The sequence below is a fragment of the Solanum tuberosum genome, unplaced genomic scaffold, assembly GCF_000226075.1.
Source record: "Solanum tuberosum cultivar DM 1-3 516 R44 unplaced genomic scaffold, SolTub_3.0 scf00025, whole genome shotgun sequence".
Taxonomy (NCBI): Eukaryota; Viridiplantae; Streptophyta; class Magnoliopsida; order Solanales; family Solanaceae; genus Solanum; species Solanum tuberosum.
Genome location: NW_006238951.1, coordinates 2475698 through 2493568, shown reverse-complemented (window position 1 = coordinate 2493568; position 17871 = coordinate 2475698). Strand labels below are relative to the sequence as shown.

Here is a 17871-nt window from a genome sequence, read left to right as displayed (position 1 = left end):
TAGCCCCTAACTTAAAAACTAAATCTTAAAAATTGTCCCCATTCACGAAACCCCCACCTACAGACCATGGGTGGGTTCACAGATCGTGCTGCACCTCAGTAGGTGCTGGACTAAGGCTACAAGTTACAGGACAACTCAGGCCTTGACCCACGACCCCAACCCATGGGGTGTGGGTCCATCTACGGCCAGTAGGTGGCTTTCGTAAGTGCTACAAATTTGACAGCTTTTGGGGCTGTTTTGAGGTCCTCCTCAAGGACCCCTTGGGTGGTCCTTGGGGGTTCGTACCTTGACGCCCTAACCCTAAAACATTCATACTAAGTTCGGGAAGTTATTTTACGAGCCTAACCCTCATCATCAACTCTAAAACTCTCATGCAAGACTTTAGAACTCTCTAATCTAACTTACTAGTTTCTGGGGTGTTATAGGTGCCTCAGGGGAAGAAGAAGGCTAGTGCATTCAAGCCGGTGGACTTTGTGATGGTCCGAGGGAAGAAAGTTAGATGCAGAAGTGATGATATAAATGTTATGTTTGAGCATGCCACCAACTTCATGCATGACTATCAGAGCATGATCCAGACTCAGACTTTGGATGACTTGAAAGGTTGGTTGTCCCCCTGCTTTTTGACACCACCCTGAGGTGGATTGATGCCGGAGTGCCTATAGATAAGAAGGATCTCAATGTGGCTAGATATTGGTTTGTATTTATTAGCAGCTTGATCATGCCGTCCTAGAACGAGTCTATCCTCCGCCACCCAAAGGCAGCCTGCCTTGGGAGTATCATTGCTAGGAAGCAGCTTAATTTGAGCTTGATCATTGAGCAGGAGATGTCCATGTGGGCCAAGCAGCGCCAGACATCCCTCTCATTCCTGGTACTGATCACAGAGTTATGTCGACGGACCAGAGTTTCACGAGATGAGAAGAGGGATGTTGAGATTACACCCACTTCTTCTACTGATATCCAGCGTATAGAGGATGAGTACACGAGGGACGAGGTTAATAGCAGGCGAGCAGCCCTAGTATCCCCGGAGGTTGACATTGATATGATACCTGCAGAGGCATGCATGCCTACTCCGGCCACTGAGCCTTCAGGTACTTCTAGCTCCACTCCTTCTGATGCTCCTGGTACTTCAGTTGGTCCCCCGCCCCCTAGATCTATTGTTGGTACTTCTGCTTCTATGTGTCCGATCACCCAGGGCATTTGGCCCAATCCGCCAATGTGTGTGCCTCCTGATTAGAGGTCGTTGTTCATAGGATGATTGAGGGAGCCATTGCTGCTCCATTTACACCTCTCAGGGCTTCAATTGATGTTGTTACGGAGAGAGTAGAGGTATGTGAGAGAGGAAGGGGTTCTATTGAGGAGGTGACAGCCTTGAAGGCCGACATTATTGGGTTGATGAAGGATGTGGACTGTAACACTCCGGAAACTAGTAGACCTAGCTAGGGCTTGACGTTAGGGTTAGAGCCTTGAACGTACCTTCCCCTTCCTTAAAAATTCATGTATTCGTGTTGGAACATCAAGGTCTAAACCCCAAGGAACAACCCTAGGTCCTTGAGGAAAAGCCTCAAGGAGGCTGCCTGGCACTACCCACGGAGGGCACCCATGCCTCGTGGGTCAGCCCACACCCCGTAGATAGGAGTCGTGGGTCAAGCCTGCCAAATCAGATCCCAGAACCAGCCCGAGACCCTGACCCATGCTTCACCAGCACGGTCCGTGGGTCCAACCACGATCCGTAGGTGAGGGGGTCGTGGGTCACACCTGGATGATAGTTATTGGGAGTTAGTTGAAGGGTAGTTTAGGGTTTTCAATTTTAATTAACTATTAAGTGATGTCAATTTATATTATTTTTTACTAACTATATAAGTGTTTTAATCCCCTAAACTAAGTCATCTAAATCATAACTACCAACTTCCCAAATTAAAATCAATATCCCCCAAAATCTTCTCTCTAGAACTCCAAGGAAGAAGAAGAAGAAAGTCAAGCTAGGGTTTGAAGTAGAGGCCTTTTCCACTAAATTTTGTGAGAATTTTTCTTCAAGATATGGTAGTCCTTGATCCATGGATAGTTTTCATCCATGGAGTCCCTCCAAAATCAATTTCAAACTAGCAGAGACACTTGCAGCGCAGCAAGGTATCTACTGGTGTGTTCAACATGGTTTTAAGAAGATTATCCTCGAAGTTGACTCAAAGCTGCTGAATAATTGGATCAGCTATAAATCCAAACTTCCCTGGCAGATTCAGCAGCACATCAGGGAACTGATCAGACTCGCTAGACAGCTAGAATTTTTTGAATGCAGGCACATCTTCAGGGAAGCTAACAGTACAGCAGATTTCCTTGCAAAGGGAAGCCACAACTCAGACATTATCAGACAATACTACACTCATCATCAGCTTCCTACAGTTGCTAAAGGTAGCTACCTGCTAGAGAGGATGGGAGTATCCAATTTCAGAAGGAAGAAAATAAAGAGAATCAAGCAACCGCCTTAAGTTTTAGATAGACTCTAGATTAGTTTTTCCATTCGTTTTCCATGTAAGGGGAGAGTCTCCCTAGTTTATTGCTTACTAGTTATGATGTACGGAGAGGAGTCCTCTCCTCTAGGCGCATAGTTAGTAGGTTCCTTTTCTAGTACGGGGATGAGTCGACTAGCCTTTATAGGAAGGTTGACACATGTACCACCATAGGTTCGGAGGTAAGGTTTATGTCCCCCTCCTTGTAATTTTGTTTTGTTATTAATGCTAAGGCCTGGGGGTGTTGCTAAGCCCCTGACCCCCCCAAGGGTCGTTCAAATAAAATAAAATAAAAAACTAGTAGATTCCCCAAAAAGTTAGGGTTTTACTTCAAGTCATGGATTCCTTTTCAAAAACGTTTTTATTGATTTAATTACTTTATATTATGATTGAATTGTTGTTTTGTTATGGTTTTATGATGAAATCTCCCAAGAATCCATGAAATCCCATATTTCCCAATTTATGCCTTTGTGATGTGGGTGACTTGATGAAGAAAGAATACTATGAGATTGTGCTTATAGTAATTTAGTCAATTGAATCATGTTATTATCCATATCTAATGTTGTAAATCTAGATGTATTGGATGGAAGGTGATCCTTGACCCAAGAAGGGTAAACATGAGAATTATACATGATTGTAGACTCATTGTATATACTTTATGAACATGATTATAATCTAATTATTGTGTTGATTGAAAGCTCATTCTCATAAGCACATATTGAACATGATGTGAAAGTTCTTCTCACAATATGATGATTCTAAGGTTAAAAGTCCATTCTCACATATTGAATCTATGAGCTATTTTATGAATTGTGTTGGATGGTGAGTTAAGGCACTCTTCCATGCAAGTAAACTCAATTCAAGACTAAACATGTAATTGTGGGAAGTAATGCTTAGCACTGAGTGGATATTGAATATTAGATAGAGGGTCTCCCGTTAGGAAAGCCGGGTTTCTAAAGTTAATCTCATGAGATGGAAGCTCCCCCGTTAAGTAAGGTAGGGGTTTCTAGTAACAATCTCCTTATCCCATAACTATGTTCCCCCATAGGCCATTTAGCTAGTGGATCCACCTAAAAGCTAATACATTTTAGTTTTACCTTAGGCAAGTAAGACACCTCTTTTCAGTGTGGGGCATGACACCAGATTCAATGTTAAGTTCACATGGTCTATGTCGGTTAAGTCTTATTCCCAATGTAATCAAGAAGATGAATTATAAACTATTATTGGTCAAGAAGCTTTACTTAGCATGGGTAGGATTATGAGATCTTACTTATGCATGGCACAAGTAGACTTTGAGGGTATTCATAGTATCTTTCCATTATGTTGTGATGATCAATATATTGAATATGCTCATGACTTATGCTTTCACACTAATTTTCATGATGATTCTCAAACTTGATAAAGTGCATACTCTTCAACTAAAATGTCCCTTTTTAGCATATTTTCATGGTTGGGGTGCAAGATCAAGTTTTATCGTTTGTAATAGGTTTCGATCTTCTAACTCTTCTATTTTCCGAAAATCGCATGAACAATTGTATTTTGTGGTTTTCTAATAGTATGAGTGGATAAACGCCCTTGTTCTGGGGTTGTAGCTACGAATCGAATGTTGAATATTTAAGGTTTATGAATTAATTCTTGGTTGTCATTATAAGTTACTTTTATATTCTTATTTTAGTATTTCTTGACTGGCCATCTAGAGATAAATATATTGTCTAATCTTAAAATTGAGAGAGGAGGGGTTAGATAGACCAGAGAATATAGAGAGCTCGATCGATCCATTTAGTTGAGGTTATTTGTGTTCAGGAGTGACGCCCGGACGAACAACTTGCTTGGTTACGAAACATGATGAAATATAAATGCTCGCCAGTTATGCCTGTTTATCCCTGCTCAACGATGTAGTTAGACAGCTAACTAGAGTAGGCGACTAGAGGTTTGATACTCGACTCATACAATTAACCTTGTAAACCAGTAACTTGACAACTAAAATTAATTCTAAGCCGACAATATGATACATGAGATTCATTGCATGCTGCGGCCCTGGAATTGTCTTTTACTTGCTTGAAACATCATCTTAAAGTAGTTCACTTTTGGTTACTTTTATTTATTGTATAATTCGTAGTAGTAGTTAATAATCATGACCATTTCTGAAAACAGTTACTTTTATTTTATTTGTAGAATTGAGTATCAAATATAAGTTGATCATAAGTCCATTGGGAACATAACTCGTTTCTTTAAGAATCTATATTACTTGAGCGACCATGTACACTTGCGTGTATATTGGGGAGAAACAGCGAGACCGGTGCTTTGTCAGCATCCTCATTGTCTTCATGCTATTGGTAATATGTAAGTGATCAAACATCCATCATCTCCCATGCATCCCTGATCTACGGGAATATTTGATTCTTTTCATGATTGAACTTTTAGTTGTATGGTTATCGCCTTCTCTATCTGATTTATCTTTATATAAAGCTTGCACCATTTAAATGATTCTCATGTCAGTTTTTAATGCGGCAGAAGTCAATGTGGACATCTCTTTGTTTTTGTGTTTCATGTATATCCCTCGGTTCTGCTAATTATAGCCATTCTGCTACTTCTCTTGTTCCTAACCACTGAAATAAAACAGCATGGAGAGAAATCGAGAAGTTTATCTATGCTTGAAGCCACCAAGACTGCAGTATCAACGAAATTTGTGGAATTTAAAGTTAGACTAGGTCACTATGATTGATGCTAATCAAACAGATAACGGCTGTTTCATGCATCCTGCATGTACGCAGTTCCTATTGTCTCTTATTTAGATGCTCAAACAGTTTATGGTCGTACTACTAATTTGCCTTTTTATTGTTTCTAGTCATTCAATGCAACAAATCCTTGCAATTGCAGCATAAAAGTCATCAAATTCCACAATATATACATTTTTGTCTCTCACTCTTATCTGTCTATGTATATTTTCTTGTATGGTATTGCGTTAATTGTATGGGCATTTCTTTGCAACTTTATCTCAATTTGTTGTTAGATGTAAGACTTTATCATACATTCAGTTTTGATATGCTTTTTGGTGTTTCAGGTGGCGGTATTTGGGCCATTTATCCGGTATTAGTTTCTCCCGGTGGCGGTGTTAACATTTTGATTGCTATAATATTGTCCATATTTACCCTGTCTACCTTTAGCCTTTCTGCATTTAGATCTGCTGGTGCTCCACCAAACATACTGTGGGGAAGCTATCCTGCTGTGACAAAAGGAGCACTTGAGAATTATAGATTTTGTGAATATTGTGCAAAGCCAAAGATACTTATGAGTTACTAGCAGTGTTTTCAAAAGTGAAAAAAGAGCAACAAGGTTGAAAAACAATAAATAATTGAAGCGCAATTTAAACATACCATATGTAAATGAATTTTGTACTAAAATAATCAATCAATTAAAATAACTAATTAATTTCAGCATCCAATATACAAATAATGTTGTTATTAATTCAACTCTTCAAAATCGAGATTCAAATAATCAACTATTTCTGAGGACCCTCTTGTGCATCGTTGTTTGAAGTGCGCACTTATTTGAATTGCATGGCTTCACCCATAAGGTCATGACCTCTCACATCATCCATTCGAGCAATGAAGCAATGGCTTTTAGTAACATTGGTTAACAGTTAGGAACAACTCACAATGGGGAGAGTGGAGAAAATGAGCTCCTTTCAAAATATGGACAGAAAATCAAGTATAGGTTTGGGTTCCGGGTGCATATATTTTGATTTTACTTGCTGTAGCATGCTCACCGATGAACAATATCCAGAACTACTGAATTTTTATGAATTGACGTAGTGGTGTTTCTTGCTCCAATTCCTTGAAGAGGGACAAATTTCTTGTTTGATGATAAGAATATTTATTCACAAATATAGCAAAGAGGTGCGGTAATGCTTTACAAGAGAGTAAGGGACTTAAAAAAGGCTAAAATCATTTACTCCAATCATGGTATCATCCTTTCATAACATCTTCCATTTTCTCCAACTAATCATCCTATACAAAGAGGGATGACAACCAAAATTATATAGGGGCCTTTGTCTCTATCTAAGTTTCCTTGAAAATGATGAAATAGAACCAACATACTGTTGTTTTCCTGTAACGCGACATAGAAACCTTTAACTAAAAATTTGCCTGATTTCTCTGGCTTCCACCATACTTCATCTGGATGTACATTCATCTCCCATCTAATTCCTGTGTGATTGACCTCATGATAACATTTATTTATCAGATTGGAAACTGTGTTGGTGCAACAAACAATCGGTATTTTGTCCTTTTCCTTATTTCAGCAATCATTGGCATGATTTACGCGTTTGTCATGTCTATATATGCAGTTTATCATATCTGGCCACCATTAAACAACTGGCAAATTCACCTTCTGAGTGGGGCTTTTGGTCAAAAGTTGGTTATGAGAATGTTAAAAGATATTTTTGTTGCATTTATGAGTTCTATGTTGTTTTACCCGCGTGAGGACTTGTTCTTATTTACCTGTTTATTGCTAGTGTCTCTATCGAGATAGGTTTAAGCGTGCTTTTATGGCAGCAACTCTGTTTCATATATGAAGGCAAGACATACTTGAGTCATATAAGTGCATCAGGGGGTGAAGGTACTGCAGTAAAGGATTGCCAAAATTTCGTCCGATTCTTTGGCTTCCCTTATATTAGAACAAGATATTTGCCAAGCTTCTTCAGTTAGAAGAAGAGACACAAAAAATGAAGGTGAATCAATTTCTCCTCCTTTGCTCTCTTTATTCATTTTCATAGAGCCATTAGTGTGTTGTAAGTTTTTGAATTCTCCCAAATACTGCTTTAGTTGATGGATTCTAGTTGGAAATCACATTGTATAAGTTGATTTTTCTCTTAGATCACGTGCTTATATTAAGTACACTATTGCCTTATAGGCCAGGTGGTACATACTTCAGGTTCCTACATGGCTGCGTTGGCACTGCCCTCGGAATGAAACACTTCCACTTAGGACTTTTTGGGCAGCCTCCAACATAAGAATTAGACGACAGTTGTGTTTCATTTTTCACTGAAATGTCCGTCAGTTATTTGGGTGTTAGCAAGGATCTAGTTTTGTTTTGGAAACCCTGGCCTCTCACCCTATGGATCTGTTAATTTATTCTCTTAAACTCTTTTTTCCTGAAAAGAGAAAATTTTGTACATATGTATTAGTAATAGAAGTAATTGTTTGAGAGATTTTACCAACGTAGAGGAAGCAAAACAACCTCTTGCAAATGCAAGGTGAGGCTGCGTACATAAGGCCCAATGTCCTTCCGCGGGGGGGAGCTTATTATGCTGGGCTTCCCACAGAGGGAGAAATGAGTCTTGGTCCATGACTTGGGGGCATGATTAATAGTTTATGTATGACATTTTTGCCTAAGATTCTGATTGTGGTATCTGATGATGCTATGCAGGTTTTTATCAGGTATATGCTATTTTTTCGTGCGGAAAGGTGGACATATGATGTATACATATAGATTCCTTCATACATTACAAATTTCTGTAGAAATACTGGAAGAATTTGTTCCCCATTTTTGGCATGATATCTCAGTACACTGAAAATACAAGTGAAATAGGTTAGACAGTTGAAGCCTACCTAATACCCCCCCCCCTTCTTGTTAAACTCTATTTATAGTTCAATGGAGGAAAAGACCCTTATAATCTGGTGAAGCTAAAGAAGAGAGGAAGTGAAATGGATTGGATTGGTGTAGGCATGTTCAAACTTTTTTTCTGTTGTAATCTTGTAGCATATAATCTTGTTTTTATCTTGACCTTGAATATGTTTTTTTTCCTTCTTTTGTTAAAATGTAATTCAGAGGATAAATCCTCATCCTAGTTTTTTCCTTTTGGATTAATTAAATTTTGTGACAGTTGGACTTTTTCTGTCTCTACTGTATTTCGATTATCACACTTCTCTTTTATTCTAAATGTTTTGTCATTCTTTTTATAGTATTTTTCTACGACCCCTTCACATTCTCATGAGTCATGTATAGTGTGACACTGGCACTTCACTTACAAGCACTACAACAAAAGAGATAATTAGCGGTAACTGAGTTAATGTCATTGCATCCAGTATCGATAGTCTTTAATGACATTTATATAGAGTATTGGTTATAAATAATTATATTTATTAATTATTGCTGCTAAATACAATATAGCAGCAAATTATACTATTGCCGCTAAATTATGTATTGGCATATACATAAATGTGACCCTTAACTTGGTCTTATTTTACATTTATGCCCTCCAACTTTGGGTATGCACAAGTAGACACATAAATGTGTATAAAGTTGAACAAGTAGACACATAAGTCTTACGTGGCATAAAACACGTAGGACACTATGTATGATGCAAATTTCCCCGTTATATGCCACGTATGATGTGTATTTACTTGTTCAATTTTATACAAGGTTAAGTGTCTACTTGTGCACAGTCAAAGTCGAAAGGTACAAATGTAAGCTAAGGCCAAGTTAAAGGGCATATTTCTAGATTATGCCTTCTTTATTTGTTGTAGTGAAGGTGTTCATAAGGACATATAACCGGTGTATTGTTGTCGTCAATTGCTTATTTAGTTATGACATAATACATAAATATGCCTTTTAATTTAACTCCAATTGATAACTATACCCTCCAACTTTGATCGTGCACGAGTATACACTTAAACTTTTATAGAATTGAACAAATAGACACATTCGTCCTACATGACAATTTTGTGTGTTACGTGGCGTCCGACATGTATTATGTCACGTAGGACGTGTATGTCTACTTGTTCAATTTTATACAAGTTTAAGTGTCTATTTGTACACACCCAAAGTTGGACGGCATAGATGACATCTGAAGTCAAGTTAAAGGGTCCATTTACGTATTATGCCTTTAGTTATTGTGAAGATCATTATGTTGAATTGTAGGAAAGAAGATCTATTACATGTTGTCTGAGCTATTTAAACTCTATGAATTCATAAACCTGTTGTGAACATTTTGATGTTGAAATACTTACCTTTATTGATTTGGTATAATATCAACAACAACAACATCATCATATTAAGTGAAATCCACAAAGTAGGATTTGGGGAGGATAAAGTGTATGCAGACCTAACCACTATCTCGTAGAGATAGAGAGACTATTCTGGAAAGATCCTCGATATCGAATGTGATTTTTTATTTCTCGAGAGAGATCACGTTGTTCTTGTTGACGAATTTTGAAAACAACTTTTGTAAAGGATAATTAATAAAGAAGAACTGAAGAAGTAATTAACAAAATTTGTAAATGCAACTTAAAAAAACTATTGTTGAACAATATTAGAAACTTGTGAAAATACTTAATGTTATAGAGGAAGATAGGCATGTTTTTTATGAATTACCTTATAGAGGTTATCGATGGAACGAAATTTAATACTTCTGGGTATTCCTTGAGTGATATGATAGTTTCCATCCTTTTCATCTCTTGTCAAAAGTTTTGGGCCATAATTCATAGTATTGTCATTTAAAATACGATCAGAATTATCTGTGCGACCATCTTCACATGTAACTTTATTGAGCTCTAACTCACCTGCAAATTATATGTAAGCTTACATGATATATGTGAAACAAATTATAAGTTTAGACGGGAGCTTCAATCTAATGATTGTATATTAGACTACCACTATGTTGTGTACCATTTAGGTCAAGAATTTCAATTATCTTGAGCTTATTGATTTAAAATTTAGGGTTCATCTCTACTTTCGATAAATTTAGATAATTAAAAACATAAATTCAATTTGTAAGATGTAAAATTTATAAGTACCATCAATATCTTCTTGTTGTTGGTTAGGAAATTCCTCCTCCAAAGTTGATCCTGTCTTATGTTGCTTTCACTGCATTTTTTGAATTTTTCACTTTCTAATCCACATTATTTTTCATAAATGATTGGACATAGAAAAGTATAAATACAATGAGCATACTCTATATCAATTGACATAAATGTTGAACAAGTACCTCGCAAGCATGAAGGAGGGGATACAAACGCGTATTGTCAATGTTATTGTCCTTTAAAGTAAGATTAGGATTATTCAGTGGTCTATCATCATTAAGGCTCTCAAATTCAGCTGAAAAATCATGAATAATGAAATGAAAGATAATTAATAATACGAGTCAATTATAAGATATAGAATAATTAATAATTTATATACCCTGAATAATTCGTTGTTCATGGTTGTTTTCGTTCTTTCCCTCTTTCATGGGAAGTTAAGAATTGCTCCCCTTGTTCCCTTGAAAAAATATTAGTCAAGTATTTATTATACTAAAAACAAATTATTAGCAATACTTTAAAATTCAATATTTGACTACTAATACTTCAATTAATTTGGAAAAAGTTATTTAATAATAAGATTAAAATTGAAAATTCTTATTAATTTTCTCTTTATTTCTTAAAGTGGACAAGGAAAATAAAAATCAATATAAGTCAAAATTACATACCATGAATAATTTTTTGCACTCATTTGTCATGTAATATATTCTTGGAAGAGTCCTCTTGATCCTTTCCAGAAAATTTCTTGTTCGTCTGGACATCCTCTTTGTTTTTCTTTTGTGCTTCTAGCATATTAAAAGTATACTATGTAATTAAATACAAAAGGCAAAATTAACTAATTATTTATATTCACAACTCATGCTCGCACAAAGTAAAATCTTCCCTCCATTTTAATGAGTCCAAAGTTGGTAAACAAATGAAATTCTAGAAATCACAAAAGATAATTAATTAGAATAATAAACACATAAGCCGTTAAAGATACATAGAATATATCTCAATTATCCCTGTACATGTACATTGTATTTCATAAATTGAAAATGATGTTTAAAAACAAGAGAAAGATATTAAATATAGACCTGAGAGCAAAGACAGAGCTTATAGTTTTGGGAGAAAAATAGAAGGATGATTACAAGGGATGAAGGAAGCATCATCCTCTAGCGACACTCATTCTCAGATCGGGATGAAAGTCTCGTTCTCAGAACGGAGACTTGAGTGAATGCTACTAGAAAAATCTATGGATGTCTCATTGTATTTAAATTAGACTATTCATACATATAAATACACAACAACAATTTCAACATACACAGTACAATTTCATAAGTAGGGTTTTGAAAAAGATAAAATGTACAAAAATTATGATTTGAAATTGGTAAGATGTACATAGACTGTAACGCTACTTTTTGAGGCTAGGGATATTTTTCCAACATACCTTCGACAAAAAGAAAAAGGAAACAGGGTTGCAAAAAGAAAAAATCAAACATCTATCAATCTCTTTACTCTTCTAAAATTTACTAGAAATTGTCTATGAATTCAGAATTACGACACTTGCTAAAATGAACCACAATTATGTAGATGTATACAAAAGCAAAATATGAAGAAATGAAACAAGATTTGGATTGAAACAAACTTACCATCACCCAATCCGCATCCTTCATTGTAAGAGAATAAAAAATAAAAATGAATGAATATAACGAATAAGTAAATCAATACCTTCTCAACCGTGTTTATATGTTCCTCTTGATTGTTGATCTATTTCCTTAAAAAATTGAAGTAAGTGAAGAGACAAAATAATATCGGCTATCATATATATATTGGTTCAAGCATCTCCTTTTGACGACTTATATATTTTTTCTAAAAGTTTGAAATTAAAATGATAAAGTGAATTTCTTCGTATCTCCGATTTTATATACACATCTCGTTTGCTTAGCTGTTCTTGAAAATTATGTTTATTCATTCATTTTTTAAAAAATATGTTATTTGTCAAATAAAGGCGACACGAATTTTTAAAGTACTACAGTATAATTAGACTATAAATTTGAATCAATTATTGTAAAGAAATTTATTGTTATGCTAATAGTGATATTTTAACATTAATCGAGAAATTATTTAAAATATAGTCATTCATTTCTTTTAAATTTGTCATTTATTATATTTTGTAGTGTGTTTTAATTATAAGAATAATACATGACAATTCTCTTTTTATAATATTAGTAAGGTGATCAATTCTCCAAAGAAATTGTATTTGATATATGTTTTTAGCTAATTCTTCACTATTACGGTATACTAGACTGACTCCCATTTTTCAAATTATTTACTCGCCTTTTAATTTGGTGATTAAAATTTGCATATAGTTATTCGTTTTTTTATAGGATTTTTTTTTTGATCTAGTAATATTAATTCTTATGCTAGTTCAATAATTTTATAAGGCATAATACATAAATATGCTCTTTAATTTGGCTTTAGCTGACATCTATGCCCTCCAACTTTGAGTGTGCATAAGTAGACACTTAAACTTGTAAAACACTGAATAAATAGAAACCTTCGTCCTACGTGACATCCGACATGACAAGTTTGAATCCTATGTGGCGTCCTACATGTATTATGCTACATAGAACGTGCGTGTCTACTTGTCTAATTTTATACTAATTTAAGTGTTTACTTGTGCACATCCAAAGTTAGAGGGCATAACTGTCTACTAAAGTCAAATTAAATGACTTATTTATGCATTATGCCTTTTTATAATCACTGTACTATGACAAAATGAATTTAAATAATTTTCAAGGAGTTAATTAGATCTGTATTTGAAAAAAATATTACCCAATTCAATAAGTGCTTATCATTTTTAGATTTTGACCAAATAAATTTATATATTTCTCATAAAGTTAGTCAAATATAATAGTCAATTTAATCCAATAAATTCACTACAAAATTGATAAAGAACATTAAATTGTGATTGAAGTAGTAATATTTTTCTTAAAAAAGATATTAATAGTTAGTTTGACCAAAAATTAAAGTATTTTGAATTTCTATTTTTTGAGGTGGAAGACCCCATATCTCCTCTATTTAAAATCGTTTAGATTATAAAATTAACAAATATATGACACAAAAAATGAGGAAATTTCATACATAGCAAAGATATTAAATTTAATAAGTTTCCTTAGCTACAATTTGTCTAATTACGCTTCATAGCTATAGTTTCATTTACTATGAATATTTTCGTTTGTATAATTCACTTGCCAATTTACAAACAAGCTAAGTATATATAAATTTTGTATTTATACATTTAGAAAATTTTCAGAACTTATACATATCAAATGTATCAACAATGCATCAACGTGATAATTATAAGGGAAATTAAGCGGATAGCAATTATATACTAGTTAACTAGCTAACATAACTATATTTTTTATTAATTACCACTTACAACTTAATTTTAGATATAATTTAGTGTGCATCTCTCCTCTCTTCCTCTCTCTAGCATCTCTCCTCTCTTATACATATACTAGTACAAATCATACAAATACAAATTATACATATACATATACAATTATATGACAAATATACAAATACAATTCGCCTCTCTCCACTCTCTACCCTTTCTCGCTTGCCTCTCTCCTCCCTCTCCCAATCCCGCTCGCCTCCTTCCTCCCTCTCCCAATCTCGCTTGCCAGATTTACAAATGCATATGTATACCAATTACATATATACAATTATCTAACAGATATACATATACAATTCAACATATACACATATACAATTCACCTCTTTCCACTCTTTCCCTCTCTCGCTCGCCTCTCTCCTCCCTCTAACATGTAGCTACAAATAGTAATTAGCAAACTATAGCCATAGAGCCTAATTAAGTTTATTTTAGTGGATATTTGCGAAATTTCCTCATAATTATATTCAAGCTAAGTAAGCATATACAAATTCTAGATTTATACAATTAAAAACTGAATTATACAAATTCTGGATTTATACAATTAGGAACCAAATTATACAAATTCTAGACGTGGCTCACATAAATATGGTTATATGTTAGTGGCGAAAAGTAATTTCTTCAAACTATAACTATGTTAAATAATTAACTAGTATATATTTGCTTAGTCTCTTAAAATTTGTCCTTATTTTAATTGGTATATGAGCTTGCGTCAATAATGAACAAAAATATTCCTTAATTTTGTGATATTGAGCAAATATATCCCTTGTAATAATGTGTGCATGTATATTTACCCCTATATTTAACAAATGGTGCATGTATACCCTCATGACCAACTATATAGAATATACGTATTGAACAATCACAATTTACAGTTACCCTTAATAAATGTATTTTAAATTAGATAAAATTGTAATTATGAGTTATAGTTTCTTACAAGACTTCATTATTGACTGTTTTGGTAAAATATAAAAGTCGAATAATGTTTAAAATAAATATATTTTTTTATTTTGGTTGTCAATTAAATAGTCATTTAATTCTTTGTTTTATTAAATAAATTATCTTTTTAACAAAACAAATATTAAATTGCTTCAAGATATCGACCTTAATGGTGGAAAGCCAGGTGAAAGGAACATTTTTTTAAAGTGAAAATAAATGAATTATAAATTAGATAAAATTGCAATAATTATGATTTATAATTTCATACCAGACTTCGTTATTGACTGTTGTGGTAAAATATAAAAGTAGAATAAAGTTTTAATAAATATAGCCTTTTGATTTCAATCGTCAATTAAAGAATCGTTTAAGCCTTTATTTTTATTTTTTTTATTTTCCCAAAAAATATTAGATTGCTTTGAGATCATATTGATCTATAAGTGTCACGACCCGAGCCTACACCCCGGACGTGACACGGCATACAAAGATAGGGTCACAACCCTTCAACATAGTCCGAAACGTAAAATGACATAAAAGAAAATTAGAATGACAACTCTCGTCCTCGAACCATTAGGACTTACCACTAGCTTTGGAGAGAATCAATCAAAGCTTGAACATTAGAAGTCACCTTAAGATTTGGAACATACACTTTGTAGAAAAATAGAAGAAATATGGGTTAGCACACAAAAATGAACTAAGTATGATAGCCATGAAAAAATCATGCTTAAAAGGGACATTTTCGTTTAAAACCATGCTATATTCAAATTTTGAGAAACATCATGAACTTTGTACAAGAGGCATAAGATACAAGCATATTCAACATATAAGCCATTACAATACATTAGAACCATCATCTTAAGTAACCCTAAGCTATACTTGTGCAATGTAGGAATGGCATCCCATACTACCATTCACACTAAGTACCACTTTGAGGCCACCATAGATGAACTTACCATTCTTCATACTCATCTTTAGTCAATACTCATGGATAAGGAACATTCACATTTATTAAGTCATGACAAGGATAGTAATTCATAATAACAATCCAAGTTAAGAATTCATCATTACATTAAGCCTTTAAGTCAACATTCTCATTAGCGTCATTAGGAGCACATTCATTTCATTAGACATTGAGACATTAGAGAAACACACCATAGCCCTCTCAAAGCCTACTAGTGCATTGCATTAATGACATCCCATATTACCACCCACACTTCATAGAACCTCTTGAGTAACCATAGCACGTAACTCATATGATGGGAATAAGCATTAACCGACATATACCATATGAGCATATCATGGAATCCAGTGTCTATCCCACACCGTAAAGGGTTGGTCTACTTGCCTAAGGTAGGACCGGTAACATTTTAGCTTAGGTGGATCCACTAGCTAATAATTTATGTGGGCACATAGTTATGGGATAAGAAAATGTTCATTGAAACCCAGCCTAACATGGGGAGACCATCTTACCATATCCACTCGGTGCTAAGCTTACATTCCCATAGAGTAGTTCATTCTAACATTATTACACATGAGCTGGATGCCATTGGCCTACCGACCCAAGGTACATTATTACACACATGAAAGGGTGCCATGAGCCTACTGATTCAAGGTACATTATTAGGATAGCTCATTGAATCCTCATGAAAGGGTGCCATAAGCCTACCGATTCAAGGTTCATCATTATCATTCATGGAAGGGTGTCATTAGCCTACCGATCCAAGGTACATCATTATAGTAATTCATAGACTCATGCAAGGGCTACCACCATTAGGTCTACCGATTCAAGACAAAGCCTAGAATATTTCATTAATCATTTATCAAAGGGCTACCACCATTAGGTCTACCGATTCAAGATGAAGCCTAGAATACTTCATTAATCATTTATGAAAGGGCTACCACCATTAGGTCTACCGATTCAAGACGTATCATTACAATGAAGAAACTCTTCACAATATATCATCATCATTCATAAGTGCATAATTGAGAATAAACTTTCAATAATAACACAATTGCATTGTAGACATGATCACATTACTTCCATTGAAATCACAAAGCATATTCATAGCATCATGATTATTCATCAATTCTTCATAAATTGCCCTCCAAAGCCATGAATCACAATTCAACCCAAACATCTATAATACTACATTAGATAAGTGAAATATGATGATTCAATATCTCAATCCATATAGACAAAATCAATTAACATGCTTCCATAATCAATCAACCCATATCATAAATTTACAATTTAGTATTTTGGAGGATTCATGGTTTCATGGGGGAATTTCATCATAAATACACATTAATTCATCAATTCAATCATAATTCATCATAAATCAACCATTGAAAACGTTTGGAAAGGGAACCCGTGACTTAGATTAAAACCCTAACTTTTGGGGGAAATTGGAAGCTTTGAAATCGTGTTTCGAAGGGACTATATGGGTGAAAGCTATCCATAGATGAAAATCCACCATACCTTGATGGATTTTTCCCCTTAAATTTTAGAATAAATACCTTGGTTCTTCAATCCCTAACCTCGACTTCTTCTTCTTCTTCTTTGGGAACTTTCTAGAGATAGAAATTTTGGAAAAGATGAACTTTTTTGGGTTTTTGGGAATAATGAAGTAAATTGGGTGGTTTATGACTTAAAATCATTTATATATGTGAAATAAAACAATTAAAATCTACCCCATAAATTAACTAATTAATTAGGAAATTACCAATTGACCCTTGACTAGGCAGCCCACTCCAGGCACCACGAGAGGGCCTCACGAGTCGTGGTCCTGCCCGTGGTCCTTGGGCAGTGGCCTATGACTTGGGGTCTTGGCCAAAATTAATATGAGGCATGACCACGAGTCCTCCCACGATCCGTGGTCAAGACCACAAGTAGTGGTATAGGTCGTGGTCTTGAGGCAATGGCTATGCCTCAATGCCTTGCCTCACACACGCCTAAAATCAATTTGGAATTTACTAAAGTACCCTCGACTGGGCAGCCTCTTCCTAGGGTCCACACCCACCTTCACGACCCGTCAAGGGCACAACGGCCCGTGGTGGTTCCCGTGGTCCCTTGACCAGTAGCTCCTCCAACTTGGCAAGTCTCCCATGAGGCTAAGGCAACCCCACGAGCCGTGAAGTGGCTCGTGAAGGGGAGCCTTGGCTTGGGCACTTTTGGGGGCACACTGCCTCACCA

General features: G+C 35.0%; 1 pseudogene; it reads left to right on the top strand.

The window, feature by feature from the left end:
• The first annotated feature begins 4762 nt into the window (after positions 1-4762).
• Positions 4763-7213, top strand: LOC102592183 (protein S-acyltransferase 11-like; annotated as a pseudogene).
• The last annotated feature ends 10658 nt before the right edge of the window (positions 7214-17871 follow it).